This window comes from Balaenoptera musculus, chromosome 4 (genome assembly GCF_009873245.2).
Source record: "Balaenoptera musculus isolate JJ_BM4_2016_0621 chromosome 4, mBalMus1.pri.v3, whole genome shotgun sequence".
Classification (NCBI taxonomy): Eukaryota; Metazoa; Chordata; class Mammalia; order Artiodactyla; family Balaenopteridae; genus Balaenoptera; species Balaenoptera musculus.
In genome coordinates this window covers 103,131,702-103,151,481 of record NC_045788.1, presented here as the reverse complement: position 1 = coordinate 103,151,481, position 19,780 = coordinate 103,131,702, and the positions used below count along the sequence as shown (strand labels likewise).

Here is a 19,780-nt window from a genome sequence, read left to right as displayed (position 1 = left end):
TTAATTCCTGATCTTTCAAGAGAATTTCTGATCTGAGTTTTTGTGAGAATTTTTTATATATTTTAAATGTGATCACCCATCTAATAATGAGGAAGACACAGCTAAGTGCTGAACTTAGCCTGCAGCTGTCAACTTATCATTTCTAGAACACAGAATACTCTTTAGTATTGGTACATAAGACCTGCCTGGGATAAAACCCTACTTCTCTCTATATTCTCCAGTCTGTCCGCTATCTCTTCATACTGTATACAACTGTGCTGAACCACTTGCGGTTCTCTGAATATGCCACATGTTTTTTGTTTCTTTTTTATGCATCAGAGCCTTTGAACTTTCTGTTCATTTGTCCAGAATCACTGAGCCAATCTCTATTCATTCTTCAGGTCTCCTTATCTTCCCAGCACTGGGTTAGGTGTCCTTTGTGTGTGTGTGTGTGTGTATGCAGCAAAAGAACCCTGTGATTGAGCCTGCACAGCACTTATCATCTTATACTGAAGTTGCCTCTTCTTTATGCCCCATCCCCGCTCCTGGATGAGAGTTCCTTGAACAGGAACTATGTGTTGTAAATCACTGTGTCCCCTTGCCCATTGCAATGCCTTATATAAAATAAGCATTCAAAATTTTTTGATTTAAAGTATTAAAACTATTTTTTTTTTGATAATATAATAAAGAGGGATGTCCCTGAAGATTTTTTGTTCTTATAAGAAAAAGTATAAATTTTCTTCAGGTCAATAAAAACTAGTTAATGTTCCAGTTGTGTATCTTGGATCATTAAACATACTGATTTCTCCTAGAACTGGTTCATTTTCATAGAATTTTGTGGACTCCTTTCATAGGTCTCAATGCTCTCATTTTTCTTAGTACAGTTAAGTCGTTTAAGTAGACCCTTGAACCAGAGCTTAGCTATAAAAATTTAACAAGGTAAATGCCAAAGCTATTCTTATCCTTTCTACTCTCTTACTATGTACAAATAACACCAACATGCGTACTAAGAACTACCCTTCTTATAGGGCATCTGGGATTCACATTCTCTTGACCCAGGGGATCTAGACACAATTCAGGAAAATAAGTGGTAGAGTTAAATACACTATTAAACAAAGATTTTGGAGTTTACAGAAGTCCTCACCCTGAAATTCTCTGGGAAAACCCAGTTACAAGTTGATGGAGAATAGTCATAATTAAATCAAATTTTCCCACTAAGTGGGCTATTTTCTTTCTTCTTTTGAACAAAGATAATTTTCCACTTAAATTAGAATTAATAAAAGTGACAACAGTAATGATAACAACAAATAAGAATTTTAAACCTGATTCATAATTTCTATTACATATATGTACATATATATGTACTATTAGGTTTTCCTGTTCCAAATGCTATTATCAATTAAGCATTATTGTGTTCTAAGCACTTAGTATATATTATTTTATTTAATTTTCCCCAACAGTCCTGTTATATGAGTGTGTTATTATCTACTTTATAGGTTGAGGCTTAAAGTAGTTAATAATCATACAAGTTTATAAAGCTATCAAGTAGAACTGAAGTCAAAATCAACTCTAAGACCCTTATTCTGAATGACTACACTTTATTACCTGTCAGTATAACATTACTAATGAGGATAAAAATCTGAAGAACAATTATGAAATGCATGCTGGATTTAAGATCTTGCATTGTCTCCCTCTTGCCACTTTTCAATGTGCATGATGTTACTCAGTGACTCTCTAGCAGAACACATTTCTGCAGAATCCTTTGATTCTTACTACTGTGGTAGAGGAAGGAACAGGCAGTTACCCTTGATTTCACTTCTGTGAACTCCATTTCAAGAGTATAAGATTTGTCTGACATATGGTGAACCCTTCAAGCAAACATACTCCCTTGAACATTCAACAAATAATCTAATTTTGAAAAACCAAATACCACAAGGAAAAAGTAGTACTCTTGTGCTATTTTCTGACAGATTTCCACACCAATGATTTATGGAAGTGTGTTAAGTTTGGGGTTCTTATCTGAAGCCAAGAAAAAAGCCCTTACATTTTTGAAGCCCATCACCCTCAGTGATGGAAACCAAAACCTAGGAATGTTTGCTAAAATCAAGGATGAGAGAACACAGAATGTCATGTACTATCAAGAACTTATTGACTTTCATATGGTTCTCATTTATTCTCATACATGGCAAATCAAAAGCCTTGGGAAGAAGCCAATACAAATTGTTATAGATAACACTATCTGAATTTAACTGCCATAGGTATGCTTTATATAATAAACATATATTTCATATCAGCAACTCAGCAACACAAATATAGAAAAAGACCATAGTCAAAATTCATTTGGATACTCTCCTTCAGAGAATGCTCAGTTTGCCAATATTATTATTTATCTTGGGCTAGAGATCCCTTAATATTCAATTTGTTCCATGTTTCTGACTCTAGAGATCATATATATACATTCATACTCTATGAAATATTGACATCATGTTACAATGATATCTTAGGGTAATAAAATCATTTCAGCACATGAATGTTTAGTATTTGCTTCCAGATCAAATAGATTAAATTGTTCATAGTTTCATTTTCAGAGACATTTTACAAATAGGATGTTTTTCTTTTGTTTAATTGGCTACAGTTCAGTTTGAGGCATCATTTGATCATGGAAGCCTCCAGCATGACACATAATATTTAGTGTAATAGTGATGGATCATTTATCAAATGCCTAATACAGTGTCAGGCACACAATAGATAAGTAGGTACACAGTAAGTATTTATTGAATTAATTTAAAAAATATTATTGGAGGACAAATGAGTAATATTACCTTTTTCAACTAATATGGCATGGATCTTGTGAATAATATACAATTTAGTTCCACTTAGATAAATGTGTCTCTCAAATATTTAGAGAGAGTGTTTTGTAAAGACAAGTCTAATCTAACGTATAACCTGGTTCATGGCCTGATCCATAAAATAAACTGCTTACTGTTTATTGAATGATAAATATTTTAATGCAATATCACTATGGGTAACAAAAGAATCTTATTATATCACCCTGCTGTGAAGGAAGGGATCATATATATATGTGACTTACTAATATTTAAAGGATTAGTAAATGTCAAAACCAAGAATAAGATTAAAATTTTTTGAGAAATTCTTTTCTTCTAAAACAGCATGTACATAAGAAATCAAGAAATATTAAAGCAAAGTGTTTTTATTTGTTTGTTTTTAAGGAAAGTTTCAGTTACTATGGTTACAGCATTTCATTTAGTGGCTTAAAACATTAAATCTCTAAAAGTCATTTATCTCAAGTTTTCTGTGGGTCAGGAATTCACACATGGCATAGAGCAGAGAGACAAGTTGTCTGGGCCTCAGATAGAAGACTCAAAGACTGGGGGTTGAAATCATCCAAAGGCTCATTCACTCATGTCTATTTATTAATATTGGCTGTCATTTGGGGACATAGCTGAGCTATTGGCTGGAACACTCACACATGGCCTGTCTTTGTGGCCTGGGCTGCTTCATAACACCATGGCTAGTTCCAAGTACAAGCATCCTAAGGGAGGGGATGGAGAAAGAAACCTATCAAGAATTGTGAAGAGTCTGAGGTTTTACCCTTCTTACAAGCCAACTGGTTAGCCTGTCACACTTTCACAGATACTGATGGAAGACATGAGGTTTCTGGGTTGGAGACAATGGATAATTCTAGTGATAGCAGTAGACAGAGTGTCATCATTTTCACATACTGGTTTCCCAAGTCCTGATTTCCACAGAGAGGACAAAGAGAGCCAGGTCATACCTGCATATGCAGTGGGTTGTGTTGAAGGTAAGGACACCTGTGTTTAAGGAAACAGTTTTTTAAAATGGGCTGCAAGCAAACCTGCCTAACATTTGTCTCAATGGGAGATATTCTTATCATGCTGCAGAGTAGAGATCAACTCCCTTGTCCTCTGCCCTCCCTTGGTTAAGAATGACTATATAGAAAGATTGGGATGTAAGTATCTTCAAGGATATAAAATAATTAAATGTTGCTTCTTAAGTAAATATTGCATCTTGTGTGAAAATGCATATAAAATATGGTGAAATTTGATAGGATTTTTAATGTTTTTTTACTAAATCTATAGATAATTTGTAGAATTGATATCTTTACTATCTTGAGTTTTCCAATCTTTGAGCATGGTATGTTTATTTATTTAAGTTTTCTTTGATGTCTTTCATCAGTATTTTGTAATTTTCGTCATTGAGAACCTCCATAGGTTTTGTTTAATTTATACCTAAGTATTTCACTTTCTTTGGCACAAATATAAATGATAGTTTGATTTTAACTCATTTCCACATGTTAATTATTGGTTTCTAGAAAATGATTATTTTTTGTTTTGATTTTATATCTTGCTACCTTGTTGAATTCACTTATTACTGCTAAGTTTTAACTTTTTACATATGCTTTGGACTTTTCTATGTAGATAATCATGTCATCTAAAAATAGTAACAATTTTATATCTTCCTCTCCAATCTACATGTCCTTAATTTCTTTTCCTTCCTTATTTTTCTTGCTACAACTTCTAGTACTATGTTAAATAAGAGTGGTGAGTAAGCATCCTTGCCTTATTCCCAGTCTTAGGGATAAAGATTCAGTCTTTCATTATAAGTATGATGTTAGCTGTAAAATTTTTTGTGGTGCTTTTTATCAAGTTGAGGAACTCCTCCTCTACTCTTAGTTTTCTGAGTTTTTTTCATAAAGAGGTGTTAGAATTTTTCAAATGTTGTTTTTCTTCTCAGTTGGTAGGATCATGTGATTTTCTTCTTTAGCCTGTTTATAGATGATTTTACTGATTGATTTTTGAATATTGAACCAGCTTTGCATACCTTAAACAAATCTCTCTTGTTCATGGGATATAATTATTTAATACATTGCTGGATTCAACAGTAAGGTTTTGTCAAGAATTTTGCATCTGAGTTCATGAGAGACATGTAGATGTACTTTCTTTTCTTTCACTTCTTTATTTTTTCTCTAATTTTTTTGTTGGGCTTTTGGTGTCAGGCTTCATAAAATAAGTTGAAGATTATTTCTTCCTCTTTTATTTCTAGAAAAGATTGTATAAAATCATATTAATTCATCTTTAAGTGTTCATATAATTCTCCAGTGAAATTATTTAGGCCTGGAAATTTATTTCTCAGCAGATCTTAAATTATTAATTCAATTTATTTAATGGGTGTGGGACTACTCAGTTTATCTACCTCACTTTTGTTGAGCTTTGGTAATTTGCAGTCTTTGAGAAATGTACCCACTTTAATGAGTTGTCACATTTATGAATGTAAAGTAGTTTGTAGTATTCTCTTGTTTCTAATAAATATGGGGTCTGGAATACTAGTTGTTTTATTACTAACATGTATGATTTGCATCTTTACTCTTTTCATTTTCATTGGTCTTTCTAGAAGTTTAACATGTTTATTGCTTTTTTGGGGAAGAACCATCTTTTGTGTCATTGATTTTATTTTGATTTTCATTGGTATTTTCCCTCTTTATTATTTCTTTCCTCCTACTTTCTTTGGATTTTTTTTTTTTTTTTTTTTTGCTCTTCTTTTTCTAGTTTCTTGAACTAAGAACTTAATTAATTTGAAGTCTTTCCTTCCCTTTAAGATAAAAATATGGTTCTATAAATTTTTCTTTTATCATTACTTTAGGCACATCTCATTAATATTGATATGTTTTATTTTACTTTTCGTTCTATTCCATGTATATGTTATTTCCTTTGAGACTTACTCTTTTAACCATAAATTATTTAAAAGTATGTTGTTTAATTTTCAAATGATTTTCCTGCTGTCTTTCTGCCATTGATTTCTTATTTGATTCTATAATAATTAAAGAATATACACTATATGATTTATATTCTTTTAAATTTGTTGAGGTTTCTTTCATGACCCAAGGTATGGTCTGTCTTGGTAAATGGTCCATGGACACTTCAATAGAATGTTGTCATTGGGTGGAGTATTTTTTATCACTGTGTATTAGATCTTGTTGGTTATTAGTGTTTTTCAGATATTCTATATTATTGCTCAATTTTGTCTATTTCTCTTTACATTGCCTAGAGTGGGGTTTTGAAGTCCCCAACTATAATCAAGAATTTTCTTATTTCTTCTTTCAGTTCTATCCATTTTTAGTCCACGTATTGAGAAGTTCTGTTGTTGGTGCAGGCACATTTAGGATAATTACGTCTCCTTGGTAAATTGATCCTTTTATTATCAAGCAATACCTTTCTTTTTCCCTACTAATTTCCTTTGTTCTGAAGTCACTTTATCTGGTAAAAAATTAGTTACTCTTGTTTTTTAAAATTAATTTTTGTGTAATATATTTTTTTAAATCGTTTTATTAATAGCATATCTGTGTCATTATATTTGAAGTAAATTTTTTGTAAGCTCCATATAGTTGGGTCTTCATTTAGTATCCAGTTTGCCAATCTCTGTCTTTTAATTGGTGTATTTAGATGACTTTTTGTAAATTAATTATATTGTGACTTAAGTCTACCAATTTACTATTTTTTTCTGTGTTTTCTCACTGTTCTAATTCTGCTCTTTCTCTTTTCTTGCCTTCTTGTAACTTAATATTTTATTTAGAATTACGTTTTGGGTTTTTTTAATGTTTTTGAGTATAACACTGTATAATTTTCTTAGTAGTTGCTCAAAGTAGTATAATAAACATTTGTAACTGAATATTTATATAAATTCTGATAATGTTTAGGTGAACAAATATATCTTTTTTTTACCTATATGAAATGAAAATTGGTCTAGATGTTTTCTGTAGGTCCTTCATATTCTCACATTCTTTAATATGTGATAAATATTCAGTATTTTAGTATAATGTATAATTCAGTATTATACATTTATTATCATTTGAAAGTTATAGTGCTACATATGAAAAAAAACCCTGTATGTCCTTGCTACATGTACTGATTTTTTAAGTGAAAAAGAATGAATATATATGTATGTATATATGTATGTACATCAGGTAAAATAATTTTTGAGATGGTCATATATTTCTATAGGAATTAATATTAAAGATGATTTATTATTCATGCTACTGAGCAGAGTTTTTGGAACTGGCCTGTCCAGAGTATAAGGAGTTACTTGAAAACAGTTCAGGCTCCTCTTGACTGGTTGTAATAATTCTGGATTATTTGACACATGGGAGGAATTCTGCTAATACTTTCCTTTTTCAAAAAAAGCATCTTCATTTAATTTTTGTATTTTTTATATTTTTACTATATTAATAAAGGTATCAATGGCTTCAAATTTTGTAAAAACCACTGCTGTAATGTAAGCTCACATCTGTGATTTGTTTACTTGGTTGTAGATCACTGAACAACTGAGACAATAAAAACAAAAGCATGAAATTAGCTGAGTTATCTATCAGTACTAACAGAAGACAAAAAGTCCATGCATTTAAGCAACAAATACTGTGTTTTTTGCCTGTTTGCTTGTTTTAGGATACCTACTCTGTGTCAGGCATGATTTCAGGCCCTTGGATATGGTGGTGAAGTAGAAAGGAAAAGAATGTAGTGAAGATGAATGTTGAAGCTAATGTTGAAGCCAAAAAAAATGTTAGTCCTTTTTGACTCTTGTAGAGTTCAGATGCTAAGACGATTTGCTCTTCCCACAATCCATGTATCATTAAATAAACCCACATTCATTGAGTAAACTGCATTTTTCTTACTTTTCTACACTCTGAAATGGTCTAAAGGGCACCCTTAGTTATTGCACCTCTGGAGGATTGGGTAAAAGATTTATTTATATGTTCCCAGGTATTCTGAACACTAAAGAGCTTTTTAAAAGTGACTACTTTGAATGGATAAGTGAATAAACATGAATATCATCAGATATTATATGTCACTGTAAGTACTTCCTGTTATGCTTGTTAAAAAGTACTGTGGTGGAAAGGAATCAGGATTTAGAGTCAAACAAACCTGAGTTCAAGACCCTTAGGTATTTTTATTAGATGAACTCAGTGCTGGCTGAATTCTAGAGATTCAATTTATTCACCATGTATATAAAATAATTATATCAAGCTAATAGAGTTGGAAAAATAAAATGGAATATTATAGGTAAGGTGTTTTCCTTAGTTTACCTACTCAAAAAGCACTTTTTTTCCCCCTATTTACTTACTTTGGTCCAGTGAAAAGCCTGGTTTTAGGATTTATGTTCCCCAAAATTGAACTCTGCAGGAAGTGAGCACAAAAGGTAAATTTGGGAAAGACATTTGGGAACCATTGTTAAATGTTTGGTCAACTCTGATAATAACTTTTTACATTAAAACTGATCAATAATTATTTTCAAAATACAGAACAAGCTTTCTCCTATTTCTCATTGTTAATAAAATGACTTTTGTTTTTGACATTTGAAGTATGTAATAATAAAAAGTATATAAGGTAGAAAGCTTCCTTCAGTGAAATAGAATATTTTGACTTTCTAGGGAAGCTAATTTTCAGTCCCAACTTAAATAATACAAAATTCAATTTCTGTTTCCTGGTATTAAATTATAGGCCATATATTCCTGGTTTACAGTGAACTACATACACTTAGAGACCTGGAAATGTTGTTTAAAATGAGGAGACATTAAGTGTGGTAAATGGCCACTCCATGAGCATAGTTTACTGCTATGTAGGATACATAAATTATTAGATTTAGTCTGAAATGGTTGAAAATGTTTCCAACATCTTTTAACAATTAAAAGAAAAAATGTGAGGCTCTGAGAAGATCTGATTCATTCAGCAAATTTGTATTCTGATTAAAAGAACTATTTGATCCTACAGAGTAAGTGCATGGAAAAAAGTTGGCCAGCTGTTTGATTCAGTGTGGTTGTTAGAGAAGAAAATATGGCTCTTATGCAGGGTTTTAGCCTGTGTAGCTTTGTGATTGTATTTGTTTACCCATGGTGGAAATCTCCTTATTAAATTGTGGGCAAAAGGCACTTTTATTGGTTTTCTTAACAGTAACTGCTGATTTCAGGAAGCATTAGATTAAAATGTTAGATGCAGATCTCTGGAGTTGATCTCATAACAGAGCTAGAGTACATTGACTTGATACTTGATAGACATGGGCAGAAGACAGACGGTTTCCTAAAGGCCTGAATGCAATTTCTCCTTTTTGTTCTAAAACGAATTTTAACAATTTTTTTCTACCCTTAGTAAAGATATGGGCACATACATCAAAAGATGAGGTTTGAAAAGCCTCCTCTTTAGTTTTATGAGTATGTGGCAACTGAAATTTACATGGTTATAAAACACTGCTTAAAAATAAAAAACTCAGTCCTGTCTGTACAGATGTGCCATTGTTAGCTGATCTGCTCTCATTAGCTGTTACACTATCAACACTATTATCAAAATGACACTGATCTTGTGCTGTTTCCTCTTCTCCACTGCTAGCTGTGTATTCCTCTTGTTCCTGGGCCAGTTCAGCCATACATCTTGTGTACTGAACAATATGGAGCATGTTTTTGTATGAACTCTCATGATTAAGGACATCTGTCTCAGCCCCTATTTTTGCCTTCAAGGGATCTTTGCATCACTTAATGATATGGCTAATAGTATGTTTTTTATCATGAAGTTGGCCATACACAGCTTTACTGGGGTTCCACTGTTTTCCTTCCTAATAAAAACACATGGATGAGTCTGTGTTTTACCTTTCTCTCTCTTTTCTTGTTTATCACTTTTCTTCCTCTCTCCTTCGCTTCCTTTTTCCTATTTCTATTCATATTCACTGGGTGTCAGCCATACACAGGGCCTATAATATTCCAAATTGCAGGTTTTCAATACTGTAAAGACTGTCTGCAATTTCTAAATGCAATTCACTTTTGTATTCAATTACGTGTTTTGGTTATAATTTGTATTCCCTGAATTGTATGTGTTACTTTTCCAAATATTTTATTATAAGTAATATGATTCAGATTCAAATCTCTTAGATTTATCTGAGAATATTCCTAATGAATCTATCCAAAATGTCCACATGCCTCATAAGTTAACAACACAAAATGTTGATGGTTCTCTATCAAAATTCTAGTTCTTCCTACTTTAGAGATGTTCATCATAAGTTAATCGTAAGTATATATGATAAGCATTTAATCAAAATCAAATTTCAATCACTTTTAAACAGATATAGTAACATTAAATAGATAGGAAGGACAATGATAATATTGAAACTCTCACAAACACTAAGAAATAAATTTAAAATATGTGAAGTTATTGAATCAATTACATTGTATATTGTTGATTTCACTTTATAATTTGTAAAAGATACCCTTTTTTTGTTGATGCAAAGATAAACTTTACTGAAAAAAATCCTGAATAATGAAAATGTCTGAGTTAATGTAAACTACATTCCAAACTTCAGTCTTCGTTTGTTTTTCTCACGGGTAAATTGTCACTAGTCTCATTTATTTCTAAATGCAGTGTTCAACTATGTTTCCAAATTATTCCAAACAGTAGAGTTGAATATATTTAGACGGTCTAAGTGAAAACATATTGACTAGTGAGTTGGAAATATGGATATTTATTTACTCTTCCTAGTGCTCGTATTTACCCTTCAAAATACATCATATTTGCTCAACAGAAATATTATTGAGTATCTATGGGTGTCCAGGTACTGTGTGTAATACACTACAGATACAGAGAGTCCCTGCTCTGGTGGAAGAGTCTACTTTTTTAGGTACTGACAGTTTGAGAGGAAGATATAGAAACAATAATGACAGACTCTTCTCAAGAGTTTAGATTCATAAATAGAGCAAAGGCCAAAATTGGTACATTTAAATCACTGATGTGAAGATATTGATATTCCCCAAATGCAAACATAGTTCTGCACTGTGACTTGTTTTTATATCTCATAGATGAGATATAATTTACATACTATAAAATTCACCCATTTTAAGTGTACAGTTTTGATGATTTTTAGTAAATTTTTATAATCGTGCTATTATCCAGTTTTTAGAATACTTTCCTCGCTTCAGAAATTTCCCTTGTACCCTTTTGCAGTTCCCAACTCCCAATCCCAAACCCAAGCAAATACTGTGCTGCGTTCTATCTCTATAGATTTTCCTTTTTTAGAAATTCCATTAAAATGCAATGATACAGGGCTTCCCTGGTAGTGCAGTGGTTAAGAATCCTCCTGCCAATGCAGGAGACATGGGTTCGAGCCCTGGTCCGGGAAGATCCCACACGCTGCGGAGCAACTAAGCCCGTGTGCCACAACAACTGAGCCTGCGCTCTAGAGCCCGCGAGCCACAACTACTGAGCCCGTGTGCCTAGAGCCCGTGCTCCACAACAAGAGAAGCCACTGCAATGAGAAGCCCGTGCACCGCAGTGAAAAGTAGCCCTGCTCGCCACAACTAGAGAAAGCCCACGCTCAGCAATGAAGACCCAAAGCAGCCAAAAAAAAAAATAATAATAAAGTACTCTGCCCATTTGAAAAAAAAAAATGCAATGATACATAATGTAGTCTATAACATATTTTCGCTTGTCATAAATTTTTAAATGTTTCTCGGCGTTCCTTTTACTACGAAAACTACATTTTGAAATGTGGAAGATGCCTTTTGACTGAGAACTTTCAGGGTACAAATGTCAGCTTGCTCAAGAAAGCCATCCATTTTTAGAGAGGAAACAAATGGAGATGTAGGTGTGAAGGACATTTTGACTTTCATTCTAAAACCCTGAATGTCCTGTTTTCCTCTTCATTTGTTTGGTCTGGTGGGTTTTTACCTTGCTCCTTTATCTGCTCTGTGTTTCTCTGTCTTCTCATTTTGCTTAACTTACTGTGTTTGGGGTCTCCTTTTCACAGGCTGCAGGTTCATAGCTCCTGTTGTTTTTGGTGTCTGCCTCCAGTGGCTAAGGTTGGTTCAGTGGGTTGTGTAGGTTTCCTGGTGGAGGGGACTGGTGCCTGTGTTCTGGTGGATGAGACTGGATCTTGTCTTTCTGGTGGGCGGGACTGCATCTGGTGATGTGTTTTGGGGTGTCTGTGACCTTATTATGATTTTAGGCAGCCTCTCTGCTAATGGGTGGGGTTGTGTTCCTGTCTTGCTAGTTGTTTGGCATAGGGTGTCCAGCACTGTAGCTTGCTGGTAGTTGAGTGGAGCTGGGTCTTAGTGTTGAGATGGAGATCTCTGGGAGAGCTTTCGCCGTTTGATATTACATGGGACTGGGAGGTCTCTGGTGGACCAATGTCCTGAACTCGGTTCTCCCACCCAAGCGGCTCAGACCTGACACCTGGCCGGAGCACCAAGACCCTGTCAGCCACACGCTCAGGTACGTGGGGTGTTTCTTGCCTTTTGGGAAGTCTGAGGGCTTCTACCAGCATTCAGTAGGTGTTCTGTAGGAGCTGTTCCACATGTAGATGTATTTCTGATGTATCTGTGGGGAGGAAAGTGATCTCCACATCTTACTCCTCCGCCATTTTGAAACTATCCCCCCCTTATTCTTAAAAATTTCCCCTCATAATGAATCGCAAATCACAGGAAATTTCTACTCTAAAATTTTAAAAATCTACATTCTACCTGAAAAAGGAGTCATTTTTGCTGACCTCTCTCTCTGCCTTCCCAAAAACAATGTTTATGCCACTTTGCTGTTTATGCCACTTTGTTGTGCCAACTGATATAACTTCTATTTTGTTGGTAGGTTATACTATTGTTGTTTTGCATTTTTTGAAGAACAGTAAAACTAACAGGTGAGTTAGTTTATTTCACACCTACCACTCTTCAATTATTAAAAATTTTAAAGCATAAATGCATTGAAAATACATTCAAATGCAGTCTGAAACTCTGTTGGGAAGTAAAGCTTTTAGAAGAAAATTTCCAATCCTGTTTACTGGAAATCTTTAGCAATAAGTAATACCTTAATGTGTTTCCATCTGCAAGATTTTCACACACTTTTTATCAGGTACTAGAAAAACACTGAATGTTGATGTCCTCAACTTTTGCTGAATAGTTGTACTATATAACTCCTTTCGCATTAAATATTTCACCCACTTAACTTCACCAGAAGTAGTCTTTTCACAATGCATGATAATGACAAAGACAGAATGACAGGAAGAGAGAAAATTCCATCAGTTTCTGAGTCAAAAGAAAAAAAAAGAAAACCTCTTCTTTTTCCTATGTGTCACCTTTTTCATTTCAATAAAGAAAAATTAATACATTTGCAAAACACTTTTTGAAATGTACTTAAATTCTTCATTTCCAACTTAAATCAGAAATCTTATGTGTGAAAGTCTTCATGTGTGAGTGTCTATATGAGTGTTATGGTAGAAAAGACACATATCATGGGAGATAACATACCATTGACTCATTCTTAAAAACTTGCTGTCAGAAATATGCTTATTGATGCCAGCAATTGAATAATTGTATTAATAACTAATACTCATAACATTTTGTGCCTGAATTTTTCTTTTAAAATTCTCTCTCATTAAAAAAAAAATTCTCTCTCATTGTTTTCATTCTTTTCCTTTCTTTCATGTTTTGAATAGGAGTTTGGAGTTAGGTCATGTGATCATATTATTAAGTCTATCATTCAAAACCTTCATCAGGATATTGGAAATTAAAAATGACTTATGCATGGATGTGATGCCAGAGACGAAAGCATAAGACAAGGGGGTGTTTCTAAATGTCTTCCAATAACAGAAAACACGGAAGTTATTTGGGATCTTAGAAGATGGTTGAGGAAAAAGTGAAACCTGAAACTAAGGAAACAAAAGTTCAGACAAGATAATCCCAGCATCAGAGAGAGCATTTGTCATTGTCAGAACTCCAAAGAGCAATAAAGCTTTAATCCATTTCATGGACCCCAGGCCTCATGGTCTAGCAATTCTTATGTCACCAAACCATCTTATGATCTGTATGAAATTACAGTGTGTCACCACTCTACATCTGCAATCTTAATGTTTCCGTCCTTTGATTGCATGACAAGAAAACTCTTGAACCAGAGCACTCCACTTCACAGGAATTGGATAGAACCAGATGCTCATAATGTTGGAGTTTTATAAGGGCTTTTTAGTTCCAGAATCCCTGTCTGACCTGTGTCCATTTTCAGAACTCTTCAGGAAAAATCTTTGGCTGTCTTCTAGCACCGTAAACATTTTTTAAAATACTGAGAAAGATTTCCAAAGCTACATATAGACTCACTTTCTTCCTCTTATTTCTTCAACTGTGTAACAGCTGTGGAATCTAAAAAGTGACCATTTAACTGATTTCAAAACATAACTTCTTGATGGTTTCATCACCCCCCCAAAGAAGCATTATTGTCTAGAATTAATATTTACCAAAATTGATGTCATAATGGATTATGTGTGTGGTTTTTTTTAATTTTTTTATTGTGAAGCATCAAAAGGGATTGTTGACTTTTTATTTGGCATGAACAAACTAAAGGGAGTTTAGAAATGTAATCAATGGAAAAATAAATTTCAAATTATACCCAATTCTTCAAAATTCTTTGTACCTATTTTTCTATCTTGGAAATTACAAACTTTTGCAAAACTCTCTGATAGCCTTATGAACGGTCAATGATATTTTATTTGGCATCAATTTCCCTTCCACATACTGTTTAACACACTGTTCCATTAAAACAGAACTGGTATCTGAACAACTGCTCATGATAAGAGCTATGCAGTTTATATGTTTTGTCTAGTATTTTTCTGTAGAAAATTTTGTAATCTAAATGTGTTAGAAATCAAAGCAGGTTCATCAGGAAGTCTCTATGCAAAAAAAGAAGATTGAACTCTTATAATCATTTACCTGTGCTGCCCTTAGTAAATGGTTTTACGTGCCAATTTGTGCTTTCATTTTTTTTTCTACTGCAGACAAATAGTAGTTATCACATCAAGTTGAGTTATAGTTTATTCATTTCCAAGGATCACAATAACTGTGCATTGCTAATAATTATTCCTACAAATTACATATATTTAAATAAAAACACAAAGAGCTCCTGGGGTGGGGGAAAGATACCCATTTGCACAAAATGCTTTGCTTTGGGAAAAGCAGTAGTGGTATTGTGACTAACTGAATTTGGAAAATATTACATGCTCTATACCTCCTATTGGTGAATCTCTATGCTTGTATCCTTATTAAAGTCTCTGAAAGTGCAGCTCTGAAACACCTGTTTAACTGTGCTCATTCTACATCATTCAAATTTATTTGACCACAGAACACTTTTCACTAGGTATCTGTTTTGCAGAATACATGCTGGGAAACTATTCTGTACTGCACTGAATCATAGCACAACATTTTGTACTAACAGAGGCTAAAATGATTTTGTGTTGTTTTGTGTTTTTTTAAGTTTAAAAATTTTGTGGCAAAATATATCAGGCACGCTGATTATCAAGAAACTTTTCATCTATTAGTGTGTGCAAGTTGTGTCTCTTCAGAACTACTGATTCAGCAGAGTTTAATCAATGAGGATAGAATTAAATACTCATACTTCCCAGGATCCAGCTGGTATAGAACACAATTTTTATTTCATCAAACCTAAATTAATTTAGTATTGTGTGCCTTTTTTATGTCTGTTATATAATACAAAATGAACTTCTCTGAGAATATGAATTATCTCAGATCTGGTTGCTATTCTGAAACCCTTCATAGCTTCATACCAGGTAAGTGCGAGGCCACCTTGCAAACAACAACAGAAAACAAATATTCTGTTTTCATCTGATGAAAATGTATAATTATTAAACTTGAAAAATAACTCTCTTCCAATTGAGGGATACTCAGTTTTCTTTAGAGTGAATCACTTTACCCTGAAATAATGCCCAAAGACATTAAGAGCAGACCAACCCAAACAGAAGTGCTTGCAAAGGTACTGAGATATAAATCATCATGGGGCAAAACTGACCTGGTGGCAGTGCCAGGATGAAGTTTCTTTGATAGTTTAAAGTTTCTCATGCACTGCTATAAAATATGAGATGTGATACCCCGTATGTCAGTGAAATTTTGATTTGCTTACCTTTCTTTACATTGCTCCAGTATTGATCCAATGTCTCTTTGATGACTTAGTTAGTTTGATGTGGCTAAACATGTGAATGCTAAATGTTCTGATGTCCCAGGAGGTCCGAAGGAAGGGGAAAAAGGAGCAGTAGGGATCAATGCTGTTTGGGCCAGGATTTGCCTCAGTTTCACTTCCAGAATAGTAGAGAGAGAATTAGCAACATTCCTTCTGCAGCTGTCAGCAGGTCATGGTGCTTTCTTGGTCAATGATTAGACCTGCAGCTGTAGCAGCCACCTGGCTCCCCTTGGGGAACTGGGTTGTATCTCAGGGTGTGAGACACAGAAGGAATGGAATCTGAAGGTTTCTGATCACTGTTTAAATACAGCCACTCAGTGCTGGTTCTTTGCTTGCCAACATATACTATGTTTAGCATCATGATTTTTGACAGAAAATGGAAATGTAAACTATGACACATGAAATTGAAGGCAGTGACATATACCAGAATCGATTTGAGGGAAAAGCATCTTCATATACACAAATTCTCCCCTAAGACACTATCTTTATCTCTTACTTTTAACCTTACCCTGACCTCTTTTTAAAATCCTGTTGCCACTAACTAAAGCAATGAGGTCACCTCAACTCTTCCTTGACAGCTTCCTGCTAACAGTTTAGATTCTTAAATAGTTCTGCATGTTTCTCTAGGCTGTTTCAGCCAGACCAGCCAGTCACCCTGAGATTTGCAATATAGATGCCATATTAAGGCTCCTTATGGCTAGAAAAATCACACGTGGTACTTACAAAGTTGAACTGAAATGTGTCTAATTTTGTCACAATGTTTGGCAAAATTACAACCGAACATCTTCAAAGAGAGTTTAGTGATTACAAACAGTCTCCAACCAGGAGCATAGTCAGTGATAGAAGTAAAACTGCTTGAATGAAGGAAAGATGTGAGAATGTTAATTTATATCTACATTATCAGAGCTGGCTGTGAAAATGTTTTCATACAAGGCATTTTATCAAGAATAACACATGGTATAAAGTGAAGACCAGTGTTTGTTTTTCACTGAGGCTAATTCTAGCTCATTTTTAATGTGTATCTTCAGGCAACAAACAGGGTACAGCTGGCTGGTGACCTCTTGGAGAAATATACTGAACAGGATTCTTCATTTGTCTAATATAAGAGATAGTGTATTACACAGGACTAGGGAAAATTTATCATCATGACAGGAAAAGATAAAGCATCTAATAACTGAGTGATACCATATGTATAATCTTTCAAAAATATTTAGGACTTCTGCCCTATATAATAGCTATCTCAGTTTTATCTGCATCCACTCTTTTTGGTACCTTATTGTTGAAATCAACAATATAAATTCAATGACTTTCTGAACTTCTGCTAGTGAAGACCTGATTGATGGTTCTAAGAGGGAATAGGTATGAACAGGCAGGAGCTGAACCTTTATTTTCAAGTAGCATCAAGCCAGACACGAATCAGTCAAATCAGAACTCGCAGCTATAGAGACAGGAAGCTGTTTGTGGATAACAGGATGCTTCCACATATCATTTGTATCTTATATCAGGAGATGTAGGTGATTCCAGTCATCCTTGAATAAAACTGTACAGAATGAAATATTTATCACTTTGTTTCAAAACGAATTAACCTTTCAAAAATACTTAAACTCTATCAAATATAAATTTTCCCTGATGCATGTGTAAGGGAAATAAGATTTCCCAGACATGAAAGTGTGAATAAATAAATAGAGCATTCTTTAAATGTCTTATAGGATACCACCTTGACTCATTCCTACCAGAAATAAATATTTGCTGGGTCTCTAATGCCATAACTTCAAGTCCAAGAAGCACTTGAAACAACTATTCAGACTTTGTCTTTTGGGAGCTTTAAGTGTCAGACTAGAGCTCTGAAACTCAAGTGACATCGTGATTATCTAGGGACTTACCTCTGAGTCATGAGAAATACGTTCTCAACAGCAGAGTTTTGTTTTGCCAGAATAAAAGATGAAGAGTTAATACATAATATTTCCATGAGTGTTCTAGTTTGGAATGTTATTTGATTAAACTATTCAGGTCTAGAAATAAGTTTTCATAACCTCACAAGGTCTGATCGTTTATAACGGTTTTTTTTTTTAGAGTCTGTAGTCACATACCAATAAAATTAATTTTTTCTTGTAGGAACATTGACTAAGTAAAATGATAGGGCTGGTTTATGTGTGGGTGAGCTTCTTCCTTTTAAGCTGCAGCTGTTACTAGTACAAAACTGCCTCTGAAACGGAAACATGGATGTCTACCCAAAACAGGGCTGCATGCTGCCACTTGTGGATGTGTCCTAGAGGAGGTTATGAAAAAGGATTCTCAAGGCCCACAATTCTTATTTTAGTAAATTCTTTCATCTGTTATATTTTGCAGTTTAAATCAGAAGGTGCTGTTGCTTGTCTAAGACAAAATGATGCATTATGTTGAAGTGGAGAAATCCACACAGTAACAGGGATACAGTAAAAGCACAGGCTTCCATTTAATAACTGAGGGATACCACATGTAGAATCCCGCAGGTTTACAAAACTGTGTGGGTGGAATCAGGCCTTTCCCTGGATGTGGAGACCTGTTTACAGATGTACTCCAGTAGAATGGGAGATATCGCTGGGCTTGATCAAAACTCCATTTGGGGGCCGCGGCTGTTACTATGGAGGGTGTGGCAGGGCCGGGAGTTTCCATAAAACTCGGGATCGGGCCTGGGCCTGGAAGCGAGGACTTATTCCCGGGGCGACGGCCCTTACTGGCGCACGGCGCTCTATGAGCTGCTCGGCGTCCCCTCCACGGCCACGCAGGCGCAGATCAAGGCAGCTGACCACCGGCAGCGCTTCCTCTACCACCCGGACCGCAACTCGGGGAGCGTCGAGGCTGCCGAGCGTCTCACGCGTGTCTCCCAGGCCTACGTGGTGCTGGGCAGTACCACCCAGCGTCGCAGGTAGGACCGCGGCCTGCTCAGCGACGAGGACCTGCGCGGCCCCGGGGTCCGGTCCTCCAAGACGCCCGCCGCCGACCGCGACTCGCCCCGCACCCAGCCGCCCGCCTCTCGGACCCAGGGCCGCGCTCAGGCCTCGTCGGGAGCCAACCGCACCATACTCGACTTGGGCGCCTTCTACCAGGCGCACTACGGCGAGCGGCGCCTGAGGGCCCGGCGGGAGCCCCTTCGCCAGCAGCAGGAGGGCCGGGTCAAGAAGGGCTTACGCTGGGACGAGACCCGAGACACGGCTTTCGTCTTGGTTCTGCTCACAGTCTTCATCGTCATGGGCTTTCGTTTTTAATCGGAGAGCGGAGGGAAGGAGAGCAGCCCGCCGCCCCCAAGAATTGGCCTTTCCTGTCACCTTGAACCCGTTGCCTTCCATTGTCTACCGTTGTCTACCTCTGCTGGGGTCCGAAGGAACTGCTCTCCCTTCCCCTTCCCCACCCGGCCAGCTTAGCCGTTGACCTGCACATCCCTACCGCTCGGGTACAGAAAAGGAGGCTTTTCCATGCCCGAGAGAAAGGCCCCCAATGAGGAGTCCCGAAAGCCCGAGAGGGAGGGGTTTTCTGGAGGCCCTGGGGTGCCTGCTTCCAGATGTTGTCAATTTCTGGAACACTTGCTGTGGCTTTCCTGTAAAGCGCCGAGCAAGACTCGTCTGCTCCTGCCCCACGTGTGTAGCGTGCGACTCCTCTGTAACCTTGAAACGTGCAATGTTACTAATTGTGACTGCCAAAAGAAAAATTCTGGGGTTATAAGACACTTGTCTTTCTGTGAGTTCCCCAAGCCACAGGTGAGACGCAGAGTAGGGTAAGGATGTGATCTGTGGGAACAT

The 19,780-nt window shown here is 35.8% G+C and overlaps 1 pseudogene; it reads left to right on the top strand.

The window, feature by feature from the left end:
* Window positions 1–18,568: 18,568 nt before the first annotated feature.
* Window positions 18,569–19,249, top strand: LOC118894043 (annotated as a pseudogene).
* Window positions 19,250–19,780: the final 531 nt, after the last annotated feature.